Consider the following 25,902-nt stretch of genomic DNA (forward strand, 5'->3'; position numbering starts at 1 on the left):
ATATGTCAGTAGCAATGAAGCAGCATGGCGGCTTCTTGGCTTTCCATTACATGAAAGATATCCCACTGGTACACATCTTGCAGTACACTTAGAAAACGAGTAGCGTGTCTTTTTTGATGAAAATACCTTTCAAGACAGGATTTTATCTCCTTCTAAGACCACGCTGACTGCCTTTTTTCACCTTTGTCAGAATGATACTTTTGCAAAGACATTATTGTACTCTGAGGTTCCCCGTTATTATACATGGAACAGTTCAAACAAAGAATGGCGTCGTCGTATTCATGGTACACCTGTTCAAAACCAACCTGGGCTTAAAGCATCGCATGCTCTTGGTCGTGTCTATACCGTACATGTTACGAATTTTAAATGCTTTAGTCTGCGCATGTTGTTGCATCATGTTAGAAGTCCAATTAGCTTTACAGAACTTAAAATTGACAATGGTCAGGAATATCAAACATACCGAGAAGCATGTGAAGCTCGGCGACTGATAGAAAATGACAATCATTGGGACGAAACTATGGAGGAAGGTGTACAATGCCGATTGTGAGATAAAATCAGGGAACTTTACGCTACGATTTTATCTTCTTGCGGCCTTTCTAACCCTAAAATTCTTTGGGATAAGTACAAAGAATACATGGCTGAAGATATTTTACATCAACTGCAGCAAGTACAAGCAAATATCACTTTCAATGAACATGTCTACAATAAAACGCTAATTATAATCGAAAAAAAGGTTTTTACGATGGTTGGGCAAAAATTAGATGATTTTGGAATGTCAAGCCTGCACAAGACAATATGAATGATTTTGATAATGAAATTGCACGAGAGCTAGATTATGATTTCATAGCACTGCAACATCAAGTGACAGAATTAGTCCCTCAATTACTTCCAGAGCAAAATAATGTTTTCCATCAAGTTTTACGTAAAATAGACTCCGTCTTTCTCGACGCCCCAGGAGGAACTGGAAAAACGTTTTTGCTTAACTTATTATTAATGTCCGTCAGAAAAGACCAAAAAATAGCAGTTGCTGTAGTTTCGTCAGGTATTGCCACGACGCTATTAAACGGCGGTCGTACGGCACATTCCGTGTTAAAAATACCATTGAATTTGGCACAGGAAGATTCGCCCATCTGCAATTTTAGTAAAAATAGTTCGCGAGGTAGGATGCTGCGAGAATGCAAGCTTTTAGTGTGGGATGAAAGTACAATGTCTCACAAGAAGGCTATAGAAGCTTTAAACCGGACTCTCCAGGACTTGCGAGATAGTACAGATATAATGGGAGGCATGGTAGTTTTATTGGCTGGTGATTTCCGTCAAACCCTCCTAGTGATTCAGAGGGGAACACCAGCAGATGAAATTCAAGCGTGCATTAATTCATCAAGCTTATGGTCGACAGTTAAAAAACTCCGCCTGAAAACGAATATGCGAGTGCATCTTCATAATGACGTGGATTCCGGACTTTACGCAGAAATGTTGTTGAAAATTGGTGATGGTTGTTTAGGTGTTGACCCTGAAGGCTACATAGTGCTGTCAAGAGAATTTTGTAATTTAGTAGAAAGTGATGTGGATCTCATTGCTAATGTTTTTCCGGAATTGCAACAAAATTTGTGTAGTGATCAGTGGCTAATGTTTTTCCGGAATTGCAACAAAATTTGTGTAGTGATCAGTGGTTATGCTTTTTTCACCTTTGTCAGAATGATACTTTTGCAAAGACATTATTGTACTCTGAGGTTCCCCGTTATTATACATGGAACAGTTCAAACAAAGAATGGCGTCGTCGTATTCATGGTACACCTGTTCAAAACCAATCTGGGCTTAAAGCATCGGATGCTCTTGGTCGTGTCTATACCGTACATGTTACGAATTTTGAATGCTTTAGTCTGCGCATGTTGTTGCATCATGTTAGAAGTCCAATTAGCTTTCCAGAACTTAAAATTGTCAATGGTCAGGAATATCAAACATACCGAGAAGCATGTGAAGCTCGGCGACTGATAGAAAATGACAATCATTGGGACGAAACTATGGAGGAAGGTGTACAATGCCGATTGTGAGATAAAATCAGGGAACTTTACGCTACGATTTTATCTTCTTGCGGCCTTTCTAACCCTAAAATTCTTTGGGATAAGTACAAAGAATACATGGCTGAAGATATTTTACATCAACTGCAGCAAGTACAAACAAATATCACTTTCAATGAACATGTCTACAATAAAACGCTAATTATAATCGAAAACAAGGTTTTTACGATGGTTGGAAAAAAATTAGATGATTTTGGAATGTCAAGCCTGCACGAGACAATATGAATGATTTTGATAATGAAATTGCACGAGAGCTAGATTATGATTTCATAGCACTGCAACATCAAGTGACAGAATTAGTCCCTCAATTACTTCCAGAGCAAAATAATGTTTTCCATCAAGTTTTACGTAAAATAGACTCCGTCTTTCTCAACGCACCAGGAGGAACTGGAAAAACGTTTTTGCTTAACTTATTATTAATGTCCGTCAGAAAAGACCAAAAAATAGCAGTTGCTGTAGTTTTGTCAGGTATTGCCACGACGCTATTAAACGGCGGTCGTACGGCACATTCCGTTTTAAAATCACCATTGAATTTGGCACAGGAAGATTCGCCCATCTGCAATTTTAGTAAAAATAGTTCGCGAGGTAGGATGCTGCGAGAATGCAAGCTTTTAGTGTGGGATGAAAGTACAATGTCTCACAAGAAGGCTATAGAAGCTTTAAACCGGACTCTCCAGGACTTGCGAGATAGTACAGATATAATGGGAGGCATGGTAGTTTTATTGGCTGGTGATTTCCGTCAAACCCTCCCAGTGATTCAGAGGGGATCACCAGCAGATGAAATTCAAGCGTGCATTAACTCATCAAGCTTATGGTCGACAGTTAAAAAACTCCGCCTGAAAACGAATATGCGAGTGCATCTTCATAATGACGTGGATTCCGGACTTTACGCAGAAATGTTGTTGAAAATTGGTGATGGTTGTTTAGGTGTTGACCCTGAAGGCTACATAGTGCTGTCAAGAGAATTTTGTAATTTAGTAGAAAGTGATGTGGATCTCATTGCTAATGTTTTTCCGGAATTGCAACAAAATTTGTGTAGTGATCAGTGGCTAATGTTTTTCCGGAATTGCAACAAAATTTGTGTAGTGATCAGTGGTTATGTGCAAGAGCAATATTTGCACCAAGAAATGAAATTGTTAATAGGATCAACACTGACGAGGTTCAAGGAGAAATGAAGGGATATTTGTCAATGAATACAATTATAGATACGGAACTAAGTACTTCATATCCTGTGGAGTTTTTAAATTCACTTGAACTATCGGGTGTACCGTCACATAAACTTAAATTGAAACTAAATGTACCAGTAATACTTATGCGAAATCTAGATGCTCCTCGGCTATGTAATAGAACAAAGCTTCGGATAACAAAATTGGGGCAGAACATACTTTGTGCTACTATTTTAACAGGTGTCTGTAAGGAAAATAGTGTTATAATACTTCGCATACCAATTATTCCCACTGACCTTCCATTCAAATTTAAAAGGGTTCAGTTTCCGGTGAGGCTTAGCTTTGCTGTTACTATAAACAAGGCACAAGGACAAACATTACAGGTAGCAAGAGTGCATTTAGAAAATCCATGCTTCTCTCATGGTCAACTTTATGTAACCGATATGACTGAAAATTGGTGGAGAGGTGGCTTAGAATCAGGGTAAGGACATAGGATACCTTTTATCTCTTTATGTCAAAGTTTAATACAACTCATAAATACAAAATTTATGTTTCAAATAATAAGTATTTGTTAAAAATTCATGTTTGTAGGAATATTTTGAATATATGCGTACAATTTTAAACAGATTCTTCTCAAAAATAATACAATTGCTAAGTATTTGGAATAGTAGAAAAGAACTGCAACCAAATACACAGTGAAATGGATTATAACTGGCTCAGTAATCAGTCGTTGAGTATGTATTATACCACGTGCATCACAAAAGATTGATGTCATAACCTTACCATCCGAATTTTTCGTCTTTCCACGCCTGAGAACCGGTTCATCACGTGCAGTTCTCTAGAATGACAGACGATTGGACTCCAGTGGCAAATGGTGGAGCTATGTTTCTTTTGTCACACACCGACGCAAAAATTCGGTTTTATTACGATTAAAGTGCGCACAAATACTTCTCAGAATCAGTTATTCGTTGTTTTTATTGAATTATGAACTTGCGAGGCACCCACTTTGCACATAGCTTTCGAATCTTTAGAGCATCATTGTATACGGTGCTCAATTCGTCTGTTTCCAGCTTAGCAAATGTCTTTTCAACGGTGGATTTCCCTGAGCCAAAATTCAACAGTATTTTCCCCAAAAAAGCAATGCTTTATTAACACACGAAATGCTTTATGATAAATTTTTTTGTAAACTAACACAAGCTGCTTCACAAAAATGCTATATCTTATTAACTAATAGTTATAATATATATTATACATAACTAATAGAAAACATATACACATATTGTAGTTGTGGTATTATCTATGTATCAGCCACAGTGAAACGTGGACGGGTCCTCTAGTTTATAATATTTAAATTACTGAAATGAAATTACAATAGATGCGCTCATGGATGGGAAATGTATCCCTTTTTTCTTAATAACGGGTGTCTTTTTTCAATATCCTTTTTTCACAGATCACACGTGAGTCGTGTCAAGCTGAACAAAACTAACATGTTCAGTATTGTTTGACATTTCATCATGGGAGGGCTTATCCCTGAACAACATTTACAAATCGTAACACTTTATTACGAAATTTCACGTTCTGTCCAGAATGTATTTCACGCGCTTAAATCAACTTATGGTCAATATAATCGGCCTACTGAGCGTACTATTATCTTAAATTTTAAAGGATAGTGTTAAAAAACCAAATTCCAAAGAATGTTGTTTCAAATGATAATAAACACCCTCCATTAAATTTAAAGTTTGTTTGTTTGTTCTTTATAAAGGTAGGAGGATACCTTTATAATAACAGCAACAATTTTTATACTTGAACAGGGTTCATTAAGTTAGTCACGAAGTCTGTAACACTCAGAAGGAAGCGTCGGATACCCTATAAAGTATATATATAAAAGATCAGTTTGTTGAGCTGAGTCGATTTAGCCATGTCGGTCTGTCTGTCTCTTTGTCCGTCTGTCCGTCTGTCTATATATATACGAACTAGTCCCTCAGTTTTTAAGATACATATCTTTTTTGCAAACGTCATTTTCTCTTCAAGAAGCTGCTTATTTGTCAGAAATGACGATATCGGGCCACTATAACATATAGCCGCCATAAAACTGAACGATCGGAATCAAGTTCTTGTATGGAAAACTTTTGCATTTGACAAGATATATTCACGAAATTTGATATAGATTATTTTCTAAGGCAACAGTGTAATCTCCGAAAAAATCGTTAAGATCGGATTATTATAGCATATAGATTCCATACAAACTGGACAAATAGTTACTAAAAGAAAATGCACCTGTGAAGGGTATATTAGCTTCTGTGCAGCCAAGGTTAACGTTTTTTCTTGTTTAAACATAAGGTCAGAGAGAGGTCGAAACAATTGCCATATTAAAGTTTAATATTAGGCTCCAGTTTGCTCCAACTGGTGTTGACTTCTTTCAATATTCTCAAATCCTTCTCTACCAATAAATGGTGATGGCAATGATGATTTTAAGGGAAAGATGATCTTGTATTAGCCGCGATGAGTGTATTTTTATCACCTTTTGTCTACATTTTATTTAAATTTTGTAGAGATATGTATCGTTACATTATTATTTTCATTATTAGATTCAGAATAATTTCTGGGCAGCTACCGTTTCGTTTCATAGAGATCATTATAATTGATTTCAATGTTCTTCACTTCATGTAGAAAGTTACTCAAAAATATATTCAGAAAAAAATTATTCATATTCATAACTCACCTTCGATATTATTAGGCAGCGGTATGGGTTCGCCACCTTCACGTCGCAACGTTATGGTCGGTGTTGGTGAACCAACTGCTGTGCATTTCAACGTTACGTTCGCGCCCTCTCGTATCGCCATATACGTGCTGGTGCGATAACCAGAATATCCGGTAGTACTGTTTACGCGAAATGTTGGAAGAGCGAATACAACACCGAAACAAATAAAAGAGTGATGAACCAAAAAGTCAAAAATGTAATGGTGATGTTGCATTGCATGTTGTTGTTGGCCAGCGACAGTGAAAGTTGAAATGATTTTCATTTTGAGTTTGTTATTATTATATAAGATAGATTAGTAATTTATTAATGACATTCGGATTTCCCAAGCAGACAAGAACCATCATTTCATATAGTTGTTGAGTGTTTTTTTTGCAAACGGTAAGAGCAAGAATTTGCAATTGAAAAGAATAAGAGAAAGGATTAAACGCTTTGTTAGTAAAATATTAAATATACATACTATAAATATGGTTGACAAATACATTAATTCTGTTCTGGAGTTTACTTATTAAAGACTGTGTTAAAGTTATGCATCGATCTAATAGATACTGGAACTTTCCATAAGTTATATTATATTATATATAAGTATATAAATTATACTCAATATATATAAACCTTATATTTGAAGACCTTGTACAATTTTTCGTTATTAATTAAAAAATAAAGCCTAAGAATTAAATTTATGTTCAGATTTCATTACCCCAGATTATCAGAGAAATCTTTCTACAAATCAAAATTATTTTCTTTGAATATTTTTATATATTTTAAAGCGGTGTTAGTACCGTGGCTCCACAGTTTCCTTGAAACTCTCCATCGATAAAAAAAATAAAACCACAATTTTCAATAATTAAAAAATAAATTCAAGAAAATTAATTCATTATTAAAATTTTAAAGGTTTTAAACATAAAATTTTCAAAAAGTCCTTAAACTTTATTAAAAATGCCATTATAGCATGAATCAACGATTCTAAAAACCACATTTTTTTCCCCAAACAAAATTTTTTTTCTTCAAGGATTTGCAAAGAAAATCCATTCGCCGAAATTTCATTTTCTAGGCCTATATAGGCCTATCTCTGCTTATGTCACGTCAAAATAATCATTAGTGTTTAATATACGGTTGGCTTTCTGTAGTACATAAGATGCATTCGGCGATTTTTCTGATGAGTGAAATTTTTCAGCAAAGAAGTTCCATTAAATTTTGAATGCGGAATCTTATTTCTGGTACCGATACATTCAGAATGTTGGAAATGGCCTTTGGTGATAATTATTTTCCGCGACCAAGTGTTTTTGTTTGGTACAAATTATTCAGAGAGGGTCGACGCTTTAACGGCGAACTACGTCCAGGACGGCCATTAGGGTGCGGAAAATTGGCCTTAGTACTTTCTGATTTCAATGCAACTTTTTGTTTTGAGATCGGATTGCATCTTCAACCCCAACTCCGGCCTTGAAATTTCGGAAATTCGCCTAAAATCGTGAAATTGTCTACCTAGCGCCTGAAATACGCATCTCATGGCAAAACGTATAAAACAAAGTTATTTGTCACGTCATTTGCTACCGAAACGTGATCATGGCCGTAGGACAAACCGTTCCCGAGATACGAGCGAAAAGGCGGCGCGCCACAGCGCAAGGTGAAAATTGTTGCAGCTCTCAGCTAACCTGTATTTGTCACCCAGAACCCACCGCATGGAGGTGGCTGCTCTTCGGGTTCCTCCCAAGCCCAACCCAACCAACCAACCATATGTCAGGCTTGTTTTAGTCTGAATCTGTGTCAAATTTAATGGTAAAATCAGATTGTGTACTAAACTTTGGCACTTGTTGCCTAGATTTCAGTGTAGAGCGTATAAAATGATCACGGGATTGGGGGCCAATAACTTTAGAAGATGCCTCTGTCACCAGTTTGATGATTCTCTCGACTGCCATGGTGTGAGAGGGGAATTCACTAAATTTCCATACCTCTGCAGGGTCTCCCGACAGCCTTTTTATGAGTTCTTCGTTAGAAACTGAACAAAGAACTGGTGGAACAGTCAAGGTAATAGTCTTCCAGTTAATCATATCGTAATAATTATTAGCTTTGAAATTTAGCTTTGGCACTTTATTACATTTAACCCTTCCATTTTCAGTGTCAGACTCTGCTTCTCTGGCTGCCAGAAGACGGTCAAGGGACAAATTTCTGACTTCTATCCGTTCGTCAGTCATCATACTAAGGAGAACGTTTTCTGGAAGAGCAAAGAAAGCATTCTGTTGAATGGATGAATCGACAACCTTGCGCAGTTTAGTAGGTAAGTATTTCGACCTTTGAATTGCAGCATAGAGATGGCGCGAGCCATCTTTGAGGAAAACCGGAAATAACAGCTTCTGATATTTTATAGAGATAAGCTTGGTCTGTGCTAAGTTGGGTCGGATTAATAACCTCAGAAGGTAATTGGCAGGATAGAAAACTTTCAAATTTGACAATGTGTTCGAAAAGAGCAAACAACCCACTGTAATGGCCTATCTATTCTTTCTTCTAGTTTCCGAATGATTTCACCTTTCCAACCTGTGTTCGTGTTGGTGCCATCAGCACCGGCAACTTCTAGATGTTTCACATCAACTGAATTGTATTGTAAATGTGGCCATATAGCTGTGACGTGGCCAAAGTAATGACAACCAGGTTCCGCTATAAGAGAAATATGTTCCTCTTTGACAGTGTCGCGGTAGTACTTTTCACCTTCGCTGACTTGTGTAAGTGTATTGTCTTTGCGGCCGCCAAAATACAGCCCATATACAGAGTCAATACTTTCGGTGTTTTGGAGCTTAACTCCAACACTTTTTTTTGCCCGACTAATCTTGCATTTGTCAGTGACAAAGCTAGCCTGATCCTGTGTTTTCAAACCTGCTCTTTTGACATCCAAAAAAGCAGATGAAACAATCAAGGCCGCTGCTCTATCACTTAATCGAAATCTTTGGGCAGCTAAAGCAGTGTGTTCTAATACTAGTGTGTTTTGTTTGGTTTTATAGGTTGGAAGAGAAAATTCATCATCAGCATCCTTGTTTGGAAGAATCCATGAGCGACGTACCTACATTGTTGTCGTCTGTATGAGAGTCTGGCTGATCTGAATGGTCACGTGTTCTAGCTGATACTTTTCTGGTAAGTGTTGATGTTGAATGACGTTTTGAAAGCTTTTCTTTACGTTCATTTTTCTTTGTAATCTTTTTTGTTTCAGGTAGATCAACACTTCCAATGCGACCAATTCTTCTGGTTCTCTGGTCCAAGAGAAATGGTTGTTCATTGATAGGAACTTTCCTTTTCTTTAGACAAGTGCAAGAAGAAAAATAAATGCATTTACAAGCAGCGATGTCAAATAATTTTCCGGCAGAAGAGACAAAGTCGTCTCTTTTAGAGCTCAAACCTATTGGGTTCTTGAAAAACATTTGTTTAAGAGTCAGAAATTTCTTATGGTATGCGGTGAGCATTTGTACAACTCTGGTGTGTGAAACTATCGGAATAGATGACTATTTGAAAGTATTTTCAAACTTTTTTGCAACTATTTCTGTAACCTCTTCACTCCTAGGTTCATAGTTGTCGCCTCGGAGTCGCCCTATACGAAATCTTTCAAACTGATAACACAAAAGAACATCCTGGTAAGTAGGTAACTGGGACTCAGAGAGATTGTACGGGTATATGCCAAACAGACGACATTTCTGCCTAAATTTAAATTTAGATACAGACATTTTGAGTTCTGTGTTCTGTTGAGAGAATATAAGTGATAGCACTCGGCGAAATCAACGACAAGAGTGAAGGAACTCGATGAAAAAATATTTATGTGGAGACCAGTCCGAACGTGTCGTATGGCACTGGGAAATGAATGTAAGTGATAGAACTCGGCGAAATCACCGACAAGAGTGAGGGAACTCGATGAAAAAATATTTGTGTGGAAACCTATCCGAACGTGTCCTTTGGCGTAGGTGAATGAATGTGAGTGATAGCACTCGACAAAATCAACGTCAAGAAGTGTGGCCGCAAGCCGATTTTCACCTTGCATTTGAATATGGGAAGGATCAGTGAAAGATCATTTCAGCTTAGGAAAAGTGAAAGCACGACTAGTCCCAAAATCACTAATTTTTTTCGAAAAACTACGTGGCGTTAACGTCTACGAGACAATGCTTTCTGACTACCACGATATCATAGAACATATTGCTACTGGCGATGAGTCTTGGCTCCATGCTTACTACCCGGAAGCAGATGATCAATCAGCCAAATATCGTGGCAATGTGAGCCGAATATGAAAAAACAACAAAAAATGTAAACACGTAGTTATTTACATGGACAGAGATATACTGACACCTTAGAGTTTATTAATTTCGTAATATAATAAAATTACGCATAAATAAAAATATACATTAATTTAAACTAATTTTAAAATTTTTTAAACAAAATCGCTTAATAAAAAATAGCTAAAATAACTATACGACATTTCATCCGCTGACACCTGCATATCTACGATGGTTTACTGCTTCGTTCTAATCGTTGAAATATTGTTGTTTAGAAACCTAAATGGGTATGCGTATCATTAATTCATTTAAGAACATCAAAAAAATAGTCGGTCTCCGCCAAACTTTACAGGAACATTCTCGGGGCCATTCTGAAATTCACCATAGAATTTCTGTGAAATCGGTCCAACCGTTTCGGTATATCGGGCTATGAGGAACATACAAAATTTCTCTTTCTCTGCAGTAATATCAACAAAACTGGTAAAACGTGGAAAATTTGTCGTTCCAAAGTAAAGGCAAGAAAAAACGCCAGCCTCTTTGTTGCATCGAAGCTAGAATGACTTTCACGAATACAAAAGATCCTTACAAGAACTTGATTTCGATCGTTTAGTTGGTATGGCAGCTTTATGATATAGTGACCCGATTTGAACAACTTTTTCGAAGTTTGCATTGTTGCCTTAGACATTAATTCGTTCCTGCAAAAATCTCACCAAATGAAAAAGTTTTCCATACAATGACTTTATTCCGATGATAGCTGTTTACTATGGTTTTCCGACATTGGTGATTCCTACAAATTAGTAGCTTCTTTGTAAAAAAAAAGACATGTAGAAAATTTCAGTTCGATATTCAAAAATTGAGGAATTTGCGTAAAACTTAGTGCCGAATACCCTGTTTAGGGTATACAAAAGTCAAATATTTTATTTATGAAATTTTAGTATGTCATATGTCCATACGAGCAGTTATTTTAAATGAATACAAAGACATATTTAAAAACTCCTATCAAATAACAAAACAAAAACACTCCCTTAATTGTTCTCAGCAGCACATGACCAACAATTGTCCTTTCAAATCACGGATGACCAAAATATGTAAACTCGTGGTACCTTTTTATTTTAGGTATTTACATATGTTTGAATTTAAGCGAACTTTTTCAATCACTCTTGGTAAGCAATACTGAAGGGGCACAGGGCAATATATTTTTAACAAAACATAGCGCAGATATAATTTTTTTTTGAAAAATACTATTGTTCTTAACATTCGTTTTTCTACATTTAAGTTTTTTTTTCTAGGAAAAAATAGAAAATCTTATTTTGGAAGTATAATTGGACCGATTTTTTCCATTTTTTGCATTACAACATTGAAAACGATGCCTCACAGATTAACCAATATTTATGTATAAGATCAACTAGAAGTTTCAAAATATTTAAAATTACTAAATATATGGTGTTTAGAAGGAATATTAACCTACTTTCATCCAATTTTGCCGTAAAGTTCAATTATTACCAGGAAATATTCCATTGGATCTTGACTAACATATATAACACATCGCACGATATTTTCGGTCAGGTAGTCACTAAGGAACGCATATTCGTTAGGTGAAGCTTGAAAAATTAGGATCCGATTTCGAAAATCTTTAAACGTGGGAAGTCAAAGCTGAAAGAAACTATTTGCTTAAAGTTTTATTTTCATAACTTTATTTGTGCTAGATTTGTATACTGGAAAGACATGCAAATATTTAGATAGAATTAAAATTTGTTTTGTGTGAAGTAGAAGGGCTTGTGGTCCGATTTTCACAATCTTTTCACATAATAATTCGGGTGTTATGTACCAAATAAGGTTGAAATCGGTTGAGCAGTACCTGTGAGCACAGCAGTCGGATCTAACTAACTGGAACGGACACGCATTTTCATTCGGCCAAGGGCTGTCAACTCGGTACCATTCCTAGAAATAACATCAGAAATGTTTTCTGCCGCTACAATAACACCAACAATAAGATGTCTTCGTAACCCATATTTTCAACGAAAGAATTGATATTTTTTCTCACTACAGAGAAAAGTTCCTTCATAGAAAGTTACCTTTCTCTTTCAAGTTTAAAGCAATTATTTCCGATATTCTAGTGAAGTAGGATGAAATTTTTCCATTCTGAATTTTAGAAATTTGAAGAAAATTCGATAAGAGAGGGCGTTGCTACTAGCCCAAATTTGTTTTTCATTGAACGTATGTGAAGTTTCATTTCACTCTGTTAACTCATTCTTTGTTCACAAGCCATTTAGTGGAAAATGGAAAAAATTAAATATCGTGCAGTAATAAAATTCTTGTTTTTAGATGGTGTATCGCCAAAAGAAATTTACGAACGGATGTTAAATGTGTATAGTGACTGCTCACCTATAATTAGAACAGTAGAAAGACGGGTTGCTGAATTTAAACGTGGTCGTACAAGCCTTGACGACGATCCACGTAAAGGATGTCCAAAAAGCGCATCAACACCAAAAATCATAGCCAAAATACAAGATATGGTTTTGGAAGATCGAGAGACTCTACACATCTCATTATTTGTATGGGCCATATTTTAAGTAAAATTTTGGGTTGTAGAAGGCTGTGTGCAGAATTGGTGCTGCATTCGATAACAATGGAACAGAACACATTCAAATGCGATTTTCTCAGCAACATTTGAAGTGTCTTGAAAAGGATAAAGTGGATTTTGTGCATCGATTCATCACTATGGATGGTTAACACTTGGGTCTATCACCATGATCCTTAATCAAAACAAGAGGCTAAAGAGTGGTGTAAACCTGGTTGTTCGGCTTTGAAACGAGTTCGTGTTCGGAAATTGGCCAAGAAGGTTATGGCATCAGTTTTTTTTGGCGTGAGAAGAATTTTGTTTCTGGATTACTTGCAAACTGGTAAAACAATTAATTCTGAATACTATTGAAACCATTTTTTACCAGTTGAAGTAAAAAACTCGTGAAGAAAGACCCGGGTTGCAGAAGAAAAAAATCCTTATTCATCAGGACAATGCACCGTGTCACAAGAGCATTTTGAAAATGGCTAAAATCCATGAATTGAAGTTCGAATTGTTGAAGTATCCACCGTATTCACGAGATTTGGCTTCCAGCGACTTTCACTTGTTTCCAGAACTCAAAGCGTTTCTCATCAAATGAAGAGGTCATATCGTCTGTTGTAGCGTATTTTGCAGACCTTCCGGATTCTAAGATCAGGAATGCGATCTAGAGATTGGAGGATCGGTGAAGCAAGTTTATTAATGTTCAGGGAGATTATACTGAATAATAAAGTGTATTTTAAATTATAAAAATTTGTTTTTCTTATCAAACGAGAAAACTTACTGAACAATCTGGTATGTTCGACCGCAGCATTATAATTAATCTATGAACATTCTATTTCCTCCAATGAAACAAAAACCTTCTTCTAAGGGTATCTAGTTTATAATAATTCTGAGAATGAAGTTTCTGTTTTCTTCATTTTTCCAATAAAAACAAAGCAACAATTATACTTCCAATAAAGCGATTTCGAGACGGTGGGCAATGATGAGTAGCATTGTTTCGAAAGGAAACGTTGCTTTATTTAGTACTACTTACAACATTGTTGGTTTCAACTATTTCAGAAGCAATAGAAGGTACGGTATAAGATAGTTGAGCATGCGTCCATACATTTGCAACCTCTCGATGCGCAGAATATGTGAAAAATTTGGCGGTAAATTAAAGGACTTGAACGTGACATACGCGACGTATAAGCAACTTTTGCAAATATCCCATTAGAATGTATATGACAACCTGTGTGAATATCACTAGTATTTTTGAAAGAATCGCAAACTACTAAGAACTTACTTTGAAATGATACATACTAATGTACATATTACATTGGCTTTAATTTAATTTAAAGAATATAGCTAATATAACTTATAGCTATTTTTGACTAGTTTGTACATATACATACATATATCTACCTCATATTATAATATATAAACAATTTGACTCAATCAAGTTTGTAGTACTCACCCACAATATCTAGGTAACCAACTTGACTTTTCATCGGATCCGTATTGATCTGACACATATACCAGCCTTTGTCCGCTTCTTTGACATCACGTATTCTCAATATCCAAGCACGTTTCTCAGCATGGGTTATGCTCATTCGGTTATTTTTCGTTATAACGTGATTTTGTGTCGTCAGTATTGTTTGTGTGTCGACGCGCAGCTACGCAATCAGGCGATGACGCACAGGAAAGCGAGGGTGCGTGTTTGCGTATGGGTAAAGCATTATGCAAGACGTATCAACATTAATTTTCATATTAGCCAAATATCACATCAAATTAATCATTAATGTTTAGCATACGCTTGTCTTTCTGAGGTGCATTAAATGCATTCGACGCTTTTTACAATGAGTGAAATTATGCAACAAAGAAGTTCCATTAAATTTTATTTGCGGATTCAAAGTTCTGGTGACACGTCAATGCAGGTCAAAAATCCAGGTGATTTTAACAGTTTTGTTCGGTTATTGAGGTGTGGTGCACAACGAATTCGTTCCAATCACCCAAACTTGCAAAAGAAAAACTATTTGAGTGTTATGCGTCGTTTGTGCGAAGCTATTCGTAAAACGAGGCTGAAGTTTTGGACCGGCAACTCTTGGATTTTGCACCACGATAATGCACCGTCGCATTCTGCATTGATTCTTAGTGAGTTTTTCCCCAAATTTTCTAACCATATCGTACCGCAACGATGTCCGATTTAGCTCCACGTGACTTCTGACTATTCAGCAAACTCAAACAACCGTTTCAAGGAAACCGTCGACATACATAGATTTTGATGAATAAAATAAGAAGTTTAAAATTATGGACAAAGTCTTACTATCATCACGAGTTTTACAAAGTGTGTGTATAATTTTCAGAACTTGAATATAATGGTTTCTGCCGTTGCTATATTTTATTAAGCTATATAAAAATATATTTACAAGAGAGGTGAAGAAGAATAGAGTCCGACGTTATTACTTAAAGTGCATATAACGATTTATGTCCCAATAATCATTTAGTCTCTTCGCAAAACAATCTTTATTGGAGTCATACAACGATAAATTTATTTCACTTTCTTGTCAGTTGAACAAAGTATAAACAGAAATTTGATAATGAACACAGCGTACTCAATAAAACTTAGGTACAGGTACATATATCAATATGACAATATTACTTTTTGGGACACCTGAAAGTGTACTATAACTTCCTTAAAAACTTTCGCTGATGTAATTCTTTCATATGGGTCAGACTTCTAAGAAATGACGGTGTAGTATTAGGATTATATGTGTATATTAACTTATTTACATAACTGATTATCACTTAAAAAAAACAATATTGGAAAGCAAAAGTGAAAGGCAAATAACAACCAAGGAAAGAGAGAACGGTTCGCATTCTGAAAAATGAATTGTTAAAAGTAAGCACGTTACCACTACAAGCTCAGCTTTGGCATGAGTTAATTCAGGTGCCGACAAAGTTGGTACCTGTCCACTGAGACAAAATGTGCACTCACGATTACATATAGTTTTGACGCAGAACAATTTACTTGTAAAATGGTTGAGTGCGTTCAACGAACAGGAAGTTTTCTTTCAATGTGCGTGAACCCCCGTTCTAAAGAGTGTGTCGTTGGGTGCCGATAAATCCTTAGCAATTTCGGGTTTAATTGCTCTTTTATATATTATCTATTTATTTAAGGGGGGAGCCTGCTTTAGAAGCTTCAAAAAATCGATTTTTTTGTTTTGCTTAAATCTCTTTAAAAATATCTAAGAATATGCCCTCAAAGTTTGAGATGGGAATTTGAAATACTTCCGAAGCTAAACTCTTTTTTTGGAATTTTTTTAGTTTAACTAGAAGATAAATTATTAAAAGATATGAATCTTTTTTAATTTTTTGTTTCCGATAGAAATTGCGACCTGCAGCCGTCCGACCAATGCACATGCGGGATGCATCAGGCAATTGCTTCCCAAACGCAGACTATCAAAGCTTTCGTATCCCAAAAATTTGTGAATGAAGTTTAAATATACAACTATAAACCCTAGACATTTCGCTTTAATCAATAATCTCTTTACCTTGCAAAAAAATCCTCAAAAATCGATTTTTTGAAGCCTCTAAAGCAGGTTCCCCACTTAAGTAATGAAATATTATTGATTTTTGGTTTGCCGTTTGAATAATTGACCTAATGGTTAATGGTATAGAACTAATGTTTACAATCTTCTTTTGTTAACTTCATATCTACTGACTCATAACTCTTTGTGTGTATGTTTTATCATGTTTACTTTTTTTAATAACTTACTTTTTAAGTTTGCAGATTATCGACAACACATTGTAACACCGCTTCTCGCCCGACTGGTACTGTGACGCTTTGTAATGGCTCACCGAATTTAGGTAAATCTGTAAGGAGAAAATAATATAAAATATTTCCTTACTTAAAGGTATACTTTTTGGAGCTTAGTTAAATTAAAACATTCTTTTTGATACACTATTCGTAGAACCTCCTGTATCTGCTATTACGTTTCACCTTCTCTCTCAAACCATTTTGAGGTTTCGATGAAACTACTTATGTCCGATATGCTTTTGGTGGAAATCCATTCAAGGTTTGGTGCTTGGTGGATTCCGAGTGTTTTGTGTCGGATCTGTGCTAGAGCTGGGCATTCGCAGAGAAAGTGGAAAATTCTTTCCTTGTTCCCTGCTACTCCGCAGCCTCGGCAGATGTCGGCATACCCATTTTGGACGCATGTTCCCCAAATTGCCAGTGCCCTGTTGTGGTAGTTGTTACTCTGTAGACACTTTTTCTTGACCTATTTAATAAGTCGTTGGTTCTTTTCCTGTCATATGTTGGCCATAATTGTTTAGTTATGACGCATTTTGTAATGTTTTTCCACCTGTTATTTGCAACTTGTTGAAATTGTCTATTGATCTCTCCTTTGATCGATCCCAGCGGACTTGGTATTAGCTCCGCCTCGGATTCGATGAGGAAAGCTCCTGCCTTTCCCAACTCGTCTGCTTTTTCGTTACCGAAAATGTTCCTGTGGCCGGGAACCCAGATCAAGTCTAGTTGGAGATTGTCTTTAATTGGTCTTAGAGCTCTCTTGCAGTTGTGAACTATACTGGAATTTGTCATGGGTGAAGACAAGGCCAGGAGCGCTGCCTGGCTATCCGTAAATGTAGTTGCCTTATGTATATTCTCGGGGGTTTCTAATAGAACTTCGCAGGCTTTTTCTATGCCTAGTACTTCTGCTTGGAAGTGGCTAGCCGAGTAGTAGACGTATAGAGAGCTATATACTATAGTTAATCGATCTGAATAATTTCTTAGGAGATTACATTGTTGCCTTAGAAATTAATCTATACCAAATTTCGTGAAGATACATTGTCAAATGTGAAAGTTTTCCATACAAGAACTTGATTCCGATCGATCAGTTTATATGGCAGCTATATGTTATAGCGGTCCGATATCGGCAGTTCTGACAAATGAGCAGCTTCTTGAAGAGAAAATGACGTTTGCAAAATTTCGAAACAATATCTTAAAAACTGAGGGACTAGTTCGTATATATACAGACGGACATAGCTAAATCGACTCAGCGCAACATGCTGATCGTTTATATATATACTTTATAGGGTCTCCGACGCTTCCTTCTGGGTGTTACAAACTTCGTGACAAACTTAATATACCCTGTCAGGGTATAAAAACTGGTTTGATCAGCTCAGTTAGCAGATTTAAATCCAATTGAGCATTTATAGACAATTTTCGACTAGAAAATACCAAAGAGAAGCCGTACAAGCTTGTTATAACTTTACTTAGCGATGAAGTGTCCATCGGGTTTAATTCCAATGAAAATATATGAAAATTTGGTTCGAAGCATGCCAAAACGTCTTCGTGCAGTAAATCCAACCAACGTTTTGTATTTTTTCCAAGTTTATACTTTCCTATGACTAACTTTATTCTTATTTTAAAATTAAGCAATAGTTGTACTTTTTATTCCTGTAAACGTACAATTATTGTAAGAATTACTATTATTTATTTTAATAAATCTGCATTGAAATAACGTTGGTTAAATTTAAGCATTAATTTGATGTCTTGTGTATGTACCCACATGTAGCCCCAAGAGTAATTGCAGAAGAATCTAAATGGCTTGCATTGCAGAAATTCCTTAAAACAGCCACTTAAACATATTCACTCAGAAATGTTGCAACTAAATATGTGTCTGCTCACATGGAAACCATGCCAATGTGTGGGTGTTGCTTTCCTATTATATTGCACGTTGAACGCTCCCACGTTTCAAGTAATTTCAGTTTATTAAAAGCTTTACATTTTAATTAAAAATTTAAATACCCACACTACTACTCGAAACTATATGTTTCCGATTTAATTTCATTTAATTTGCGTAGAAAGTTTTGAGTGCAATTTTACCTTGCATTATTTTTGTTATTTTTCTAAACTTTATTTTTACATACAAACATAAGTGTGAAGACAATTGTATAATACATGGAAATTTTAGAAGTCAGAAATATATATTTTTGATATACATATTCACTGTGGTTAAAAATTCAGCAGAATTTTTGTAATTGCCTATTAAAAAATTAATAAAATAGTTATACTTGAATTTGATAGGTTGGTTTGATTAAAGCTATCGAATCTGATGAACTTTTCTGTAGATTGTATCGTAATGAACTGCTAATTTTCAAAAGCGGTGATTTAGCGAAATTTTCAGGATCCACTTGATGTAGTTTAATCCATCTTAAAACATGATGGCCTTGACTAATGTGGGTTGTCGGTATATTTTTAGAGCTAAACGAAGTATAATAAAATATGACAGAAAAGACCATAAACAATAACTTTAGTATGTTAAATTGCAAGTACATCTTTGATATGAACTTCATAAGTATGGGATCAGTTCTACCCAACTTTCTGCTTACAGTCATAGTTTAGTTGAATCTTACGATTGAACTAGTACATAGCTGAGTGAAATTCAAACCATCATCCTCTTTTGAAGTGAATTTTAATTACCTCTTTTAGAAATAAACACTCCTTTGTCTCCTATCCGTCATTTCTTGTTAAAACTGGCGGTTTAAAGGCTGGGCACGAATCATGAATCGAGAATAAAGCGCTCAAATAGTCACTAATATATGTTTGGGGTTGTATATATTTTAATTCCACATTAGTGGGAAATGCTTAAGCCTTTAGACGGCAGTAAGAATAAACTTCACATCAATAGAAATTCTTTCACTTCAAAGCAATTGGTTTGAAGTAAACTTCTCTCTCTTCGTGCAATATTCAATGTGGAATAGTATTGCCTTACATGACATTGCTGCTTCAAGGGTCACTAAAGGTACCGTAAAAATTTAAATACAATGAACTATGACCGCATTTATACATACACAGTCCTTGCATTGCTGGAAGTCAAATGTTTGAAGAACTTTCGGTATAAGTTGAAGTTGAGCTTTAATATTTCTATAACCACAAATCGGTTTTCAATAGCAATAAAAGGAGCTTACATCAATAGTCGATTGCAACAAGCTGCTCCTTAGTCATTGCTATCTTAAATGTCCATTGGTAGTTGATGCAGGATCACATTGAGCGCATCAGTCGGACACGACCTGATTGCACCCGTAACACCCGCACAAGCTGCTCTTTGCATTCCATTTAATTTTCTGATGTTGTATTGTTTGTTTAGCGCTGGCCACCATACCAGAGCTCCATATGTAAGTATAGGTCTTATGACAGCCGTATACATCCACATGATTATACTTGGTTTGGGGCCCCAATTCTTGTTGACGATTTTCTTACAAGTATAGTAGGCCATGTATGCTTTGTTTATTCTTTTTTCTATATTTATTTTCCAGGACAGTTTGGTGTCAATCTCCACCCCCAAGTATTTAGCTGTGGGGGATAGAGTGAGTGTTATACCGTTTAGTACCAGAAGTTGAAACTGAGGTGTTTTGGTTCTACTTGTGAATAGCATCAGTTCTGTTTTGTTCGGGTTAACTCCTAGTCCATTGTTCTTAGCCCATAGGTTTAACCTTCGAAGTGCTCTTTCCATAATCTATTAATATTATTAATTTCAGGGGTACGCCGATTACATTGTCATAATGGCACCAAGTAAATTTTAGAATACTCTGTGCGACATAGTCAAAGGGAGCAAAGGGATGGTGCAATACGGTAAGGTCAAATATCAACCCGTGAAAAACTACCGTCGTTTTTTTTTACAAAGCGAAAATCTCTTCCGGGCTAGAGACCCCTAACATTTGGGGGCAGAAAGTTGGAGGCGTCTAAACAGGTCATATTCCTAGTCCTTCTTAGACTCAAACTTACGTTAAAAAAGGCGCAAATAATATGCAGACACCTAGCCGGTGTCTTTCCTGTGCCTGCAGCTTGCCCAACCGCAGTACTTGAAGTCATTCTGGAGCTCGTACCACTGCATGTAGTCATCATAATGGTAGCAAAGCATTCCATGCTGTTCGTGGCAGCAGAGGAGTTTGGCGAAGGGAAGAGAATATTACCTCAACAAATGAAGGTCTTAGGGGAAGACACACTAGCTCTTCTTCTAAGAGACGGCGTTGCAAAGAGGGTAAACTTTACAAAAAAGTTTAAAGTTATTCTCTACAGTAAGACGGATTGGAGTGATTCCACGCCACTGACGGGAAGCACTATCCAGTTGTGCACTGACAGACGGCTCGAAAACACCAGAAAGCATTGGATAAGGCATTGTAGGACCGCAAACCAAACTATTTATACCAATGGGATGTATTTTATGATATGCATTTTAGTCCCACACCATAAAGCAGTTGCTCTGCATAGAGGAGAGAGTTGGAAGAATGCACCACGCTAAGTTACTATTAGGAGGTTACAATCCAGCAAGACTTAGAGATATGATTAACCCCCCTCGAGACAAATTCGTCTCCTTGTTTTAATTTTAAACTAGTAAGAATTTTTATTCCATTTTATTTTTAAAAAATTATACTTCATGAATATTGTTCTCCGTAAAATGCTCCGAAATTGAACATTTAAAGCAATATGAGATTTCACGAAGCACTAGTACCCTGTTTTACGGAGCACCACTTCACTCTTCTAAGCAGAGATATTTTCACACACTTTCATATGCTTTTGTGCTGTTCACGCGATGAAAACACCACAGAAACCTGAGTGCGCATTTGTCAACAAAAGTGAATGATAAAATGCGTGAACATAAAGCAATAGCATACGAACACATTCATATATTCCTTTTCATTCTCCAATATATGCACACAGCCATCGAAATGCCAAGTACTCAGTACTACGAGATTCTCTAAAAGCGATGCTGGAAGTGGAAGAGTAGAGTACAAGAGTGAAAAGCGATTTACAAAAGCGTAAAGATATGCGATAAGATTAAGTTTAGTCATTCGTATGCGATTAACTATTGTAAACATATGCACACGTATGCCTACGTACTCATATTTTGTATAACGTACATATGAATGATTATACACTGAACATCTGATATTTAGTTGCAAGTATTTATATATACAAATTATCAGCACGATCTATCATATGAAACCCGCATGATTTTTTTACACTTTTTACTGTCAAAACAAGCTAACTGTATTTGTTTACTCACTTGTTTGTACATTAAGCTCGAGTACAATTTGACGATGTCATATTTTAACGTATTGCCTATGATGAGACCATAACTTTAGCAAGCGATAGATTAGGGGCTCATGCAACTTTGCACGGTTAATAGCGGTTGTTGTTGTCATCATCAGCAAGAAAGTTATTTATAATACCAAATTGAGCTACTCAAGCTACACATGTCAAATTTATAGGCTATATCAGACTCTGTTATTGTTGTTGTTGCTGACGTGACTTTACGTTAACAACTGCTTATAACTACGGACAGAGTCAGTTGGTAGAGAGCGAAGTTAACATGTGGGTGTATTAGGTTGGAAAAGTATTTATATATAACAAGTAAGGAACGGCTAAGTTCGGGTGTCACCGAACATTTTATACTCTCGCATGATAAAGTGATAATCGAGATACTGTTGTTAGCAACTTTTTTGCGAGAGTGTAAAAATGATGCCCTCTGAATTACATGAAAATGTCTGCGAGATTTACCGATATTTTCGGTGAAAAATTAGGTTATGTTAGGTTAGGCACTGAGTTCTTCGTGTTCGATATCAGGGGCCTTGAAAAGTTATAGTCCGGTCACGAAAATTTTTCCACAAGGCTTACCTCAGCTCAAATACCATATTTGTGTAAAATTTTATTCCGCTATCATCATTGGTTCCTAATGTATATACTCGTATTATACAGAGAAGGCATCAGATGGAATTCAAAATAGCGTTATATTGGAAGAAGGCGTAGTTGTGAACCGATTTCACCCATATTTCTTTCATGTCATCGGGATGTTGAGAAAATATTATGCACCGAATTTCATTGAAATCGGCCCGGCAGTTCCTGAGATATGGTTTTTGGTTCATAAGTGGGCGATGCCACGCCCATTTTCAATTATTAAAAAGCCTGGGTGCAGCTTTCTTCTGCCATTTCTTTTGTAAAATTTAGTGTTTCTGACGTTTTTTGTTAATCGGTTAAGGCACTTTTAGTGATTTTCAACATAACCTTTGTATGGGAGGTGGGCGTGGTTATTATCCGATTTCTTCCAATTTTAAACTGTATATGGAAATGCCTGAAGGAAACGACTCTGTAGAGTTTGGTTGACATATCTATAGTAGTTTCCCAGATAAGTATAAAAAACTTAGTAGGGGGCGGGGCCACGTCCACTTTTCCAAAAAAATTATGTCCAAATATGCCCCTTCCTAATGCGATCCTTTGCGCCAAATTTCACTTTAATATCTTTATTTATGGCTTAGTTATGACACTTTATAGGTTTTCGGTTTTCGCCATTTTGTGGGCGTGGCAGTAGGACGATTTTGCCCATCTTCGAACTTAACCTTCTTATGGAGCCAAGAAATACGTGTACCAAGTTTCATCATGATATCTCAATTTTTACTCAAGTTACAGCTTGCACGGACGGACGGACAGACGGACGGACAGACAGACATCCGGATTTCAACTCTACTCGTCACCCTGATCACTTTGGTATACATAACCCTATATCTGACTCTTTTAGTTTTAGGACTTAGGGGCCATTATCATTCAGAAGTGACATTGTGTGACAAGGGGCAGGGGGGGATCAAAAGCGTTGTGACATCACATTTCAAAATTTAGGGCAATATCGTTTCCCGCTCTGCTGTGCTTCTGTGTGCTAGACGACTGGCTGCTACTTCTGCCGGCGGTGGCGTAGTTTTACCGCTGCGTATGCATGCTTGTTGTAGTTTCGTCTGCTTGTCGGATTTCTTCGTATCCGTGGTTATAACGTCGTATTGTTTGTGTAGCGTGGTTTTACCGCTGCGTATGCATGCTTGTTGTTGTTTGCAAGATTGACAAGTGTCGTCGCACATGCTTCGCGCTGGCGCAGTGACTTCTATTCGTTCCCATTGTTTACTTGCCAATTGTCTTCTGCCGAGTAACATTCATAAATTTCTAAGTCATAGTATTCTGTAGTATTTTTATACTCTCGCAACAATGTTGCTAACAGAGTATTATAGTTTTGTTCACATAACGGTTGTTTGTAAGTCCTAAAACTAAAAGAGTCAGATATAGGGTTATATATACCAAAGTGATCAGGGCGACGAGTAGAGTCGAAATCCGGATGTCTGTCTGTCCGTGTCCGTCCGTCCGTCTGTCGTCTGTCCGTCCATCCGTGCAAGCTGTAACTTGAGTAAAAATTGAGATATCATGATGAAACTTGGTACACGTATTCCTTGGCTCCATAAGAAGGTTAAGTTCAAAGATGGGCAAAATCGGCTCACTGCCACGCCCACAAAATGGCGGAAACCGAAAACCTATAAAGTGTCATAACTAAGCCATAAATAAAGATATTAAAGTGAAGTTTGGCACAAAGGATCGCATTAGGGAGGGGCATATTTGGACGCAATTGTTTTTGGAAAAGTGGGCGTAGTCCCGCCCCCTACTAAGAAGTTTGTAGAAATCTCGGAAACTACTATAGCTATGTCAACCAAAGTCTACAGAGTAGTTTTCTTCAGGTATTTCCATATACAGTTCAAAAATGGAAGAAATCGGATAATAACCACGCCCACCTCCCATACAAAGGTTATTTTCAAAATCACTAAAAGTGCGTTAACCGACTAATAAAAAACGTCAGAAACACTAAATTTTACGGAAGAAATGGCAGAAGGAAGCTGCCCCAGGCTTTTTTTAAAAATTGAAAATGGGCGTGGCGCCGCCCACTTATGGACCAAGAAGCATATCTCAGGAGCTACTAGACCGATTTCAATGAAATTCGGTATATAATGTTTTCTTAACACCCTGATGACATGTACGAAATATGGGTGAAATCGGTTCACAACCACGCCTTCTTCCAATATAAAGCTATTTTGAATTCCATCTGATGCCTTCTCTGTATAATACGAGTATAAACATTAGGAACCAATGATGATAGCGGAATAAAACTTTACAAAAATACGGTATTTGAAAAATATGTAAATGACGTATTATGAAATCTCGATTATCACTTTACCATGCGAGAGTATAAAATGTTCGGAGACACCCGAACTTAGCCCTTCCTTACTTGTTAATTAGTTAAGTATTTACAAAATGAACAAAAAAATTGATTTAGGTAATCTGTACCGAAGATTATTTGATGCCTACAGTGCAGCTTATGCTGATAAGAAAAAACAAATTATACAAGACGAAGTTAACATCTTATGGAAAAATTTAAAAAGTAGTGATAATATTGAAGATGAAACGGAAACAAAAATCAAAGAACTGCAAATAAAATTGACGAAAAAAGAAGCGACTTTTTTGAGTTTTTTTTTCAAAAAATCCTTCTTCGTCAAAATCATTGGCAGTAGTAAAGCCACAGGAAAATAAAGTAAGTTTAAAATTTATTATAAAAATAACTAAACTCAATCAGTGTGACATGTATAACTTAGTTAGTTATAAATTAAACGATTACCATATCTTTCTGTGTTTTTTTGTTCGAGGTCTTGTTCTTGGTTAATTTTTATGTATTACATATGTATGTACATGTTAACTTTTAATTTTAGGAGGTTATCGAAGAGAGTCAATCAGAAGAAACTGAAGATGTTATGATTGAATTAAAAGGATGCCAATCTCTTCAAACAGTTTCTAAACCTACACGAGTCAATATGCTTCTAGAATAGAATTACTGTACTTGAATCTGAGCTTAATAGTTTAGTACTTGCACGCGATGCCGGTATAGGAACAGATGATGCTACGAAAAAAATAATGTCATTAAAAAAAGATATTGAAGCAGAAAAGACTGCATTGAAGAGAAAAATTGGTGCAGCGGAACGCCAAAACAAAGCCGTGATTCTAAAAAAGAAAAACTTTTAAGAATTGAGTTAATGTAATCCTGAATTAGCAACTGCTTTAAAACTTCGAAATACTGTTGGTCGGCCTAGAGTAGAAGAAAATCAATCTGGTTTACTTGATGTAATAAAATCAATTGCACTCTTTGGTGGTGCAGCTGATGATCGACGTCGCACTGAAGTTATAAGATGTTGTAAAACACTAGATGACTTACAAGCTAGACTATCTAAGCAAGGTTAC

General features: G+C 36.3%; 1 pseudogene; it reads right to left on the reverse strand.

Moving 5' to 3' along the window:
- LOC126753785 (lachesin-like) overlaps positions 1 to 25,902 on the reverse strand; it is a 521,130-nt pseudogene that overhangs the window by 30,056 nt on the left and 465,172 nt on the right.

The sequence above is a fragment of the Bactrocera neohumeralis genome, chromosome 3 (assembly GCF_024586455.1).
Source record: "Bactrocera neohumeralis isolate Rockhampton chromosome 3, APGP_CSIRO_Bneo_wtdbg2-racon-allhic-juicebox.fasta_v2, whole genome shotgun sequence".
Lineage (NCBI taxonomy): Eukaryota > Metazoa > Arthropoda > Insecta > Diptera > Tephritidae > Bactrocera > Bactrocera neohumeralis.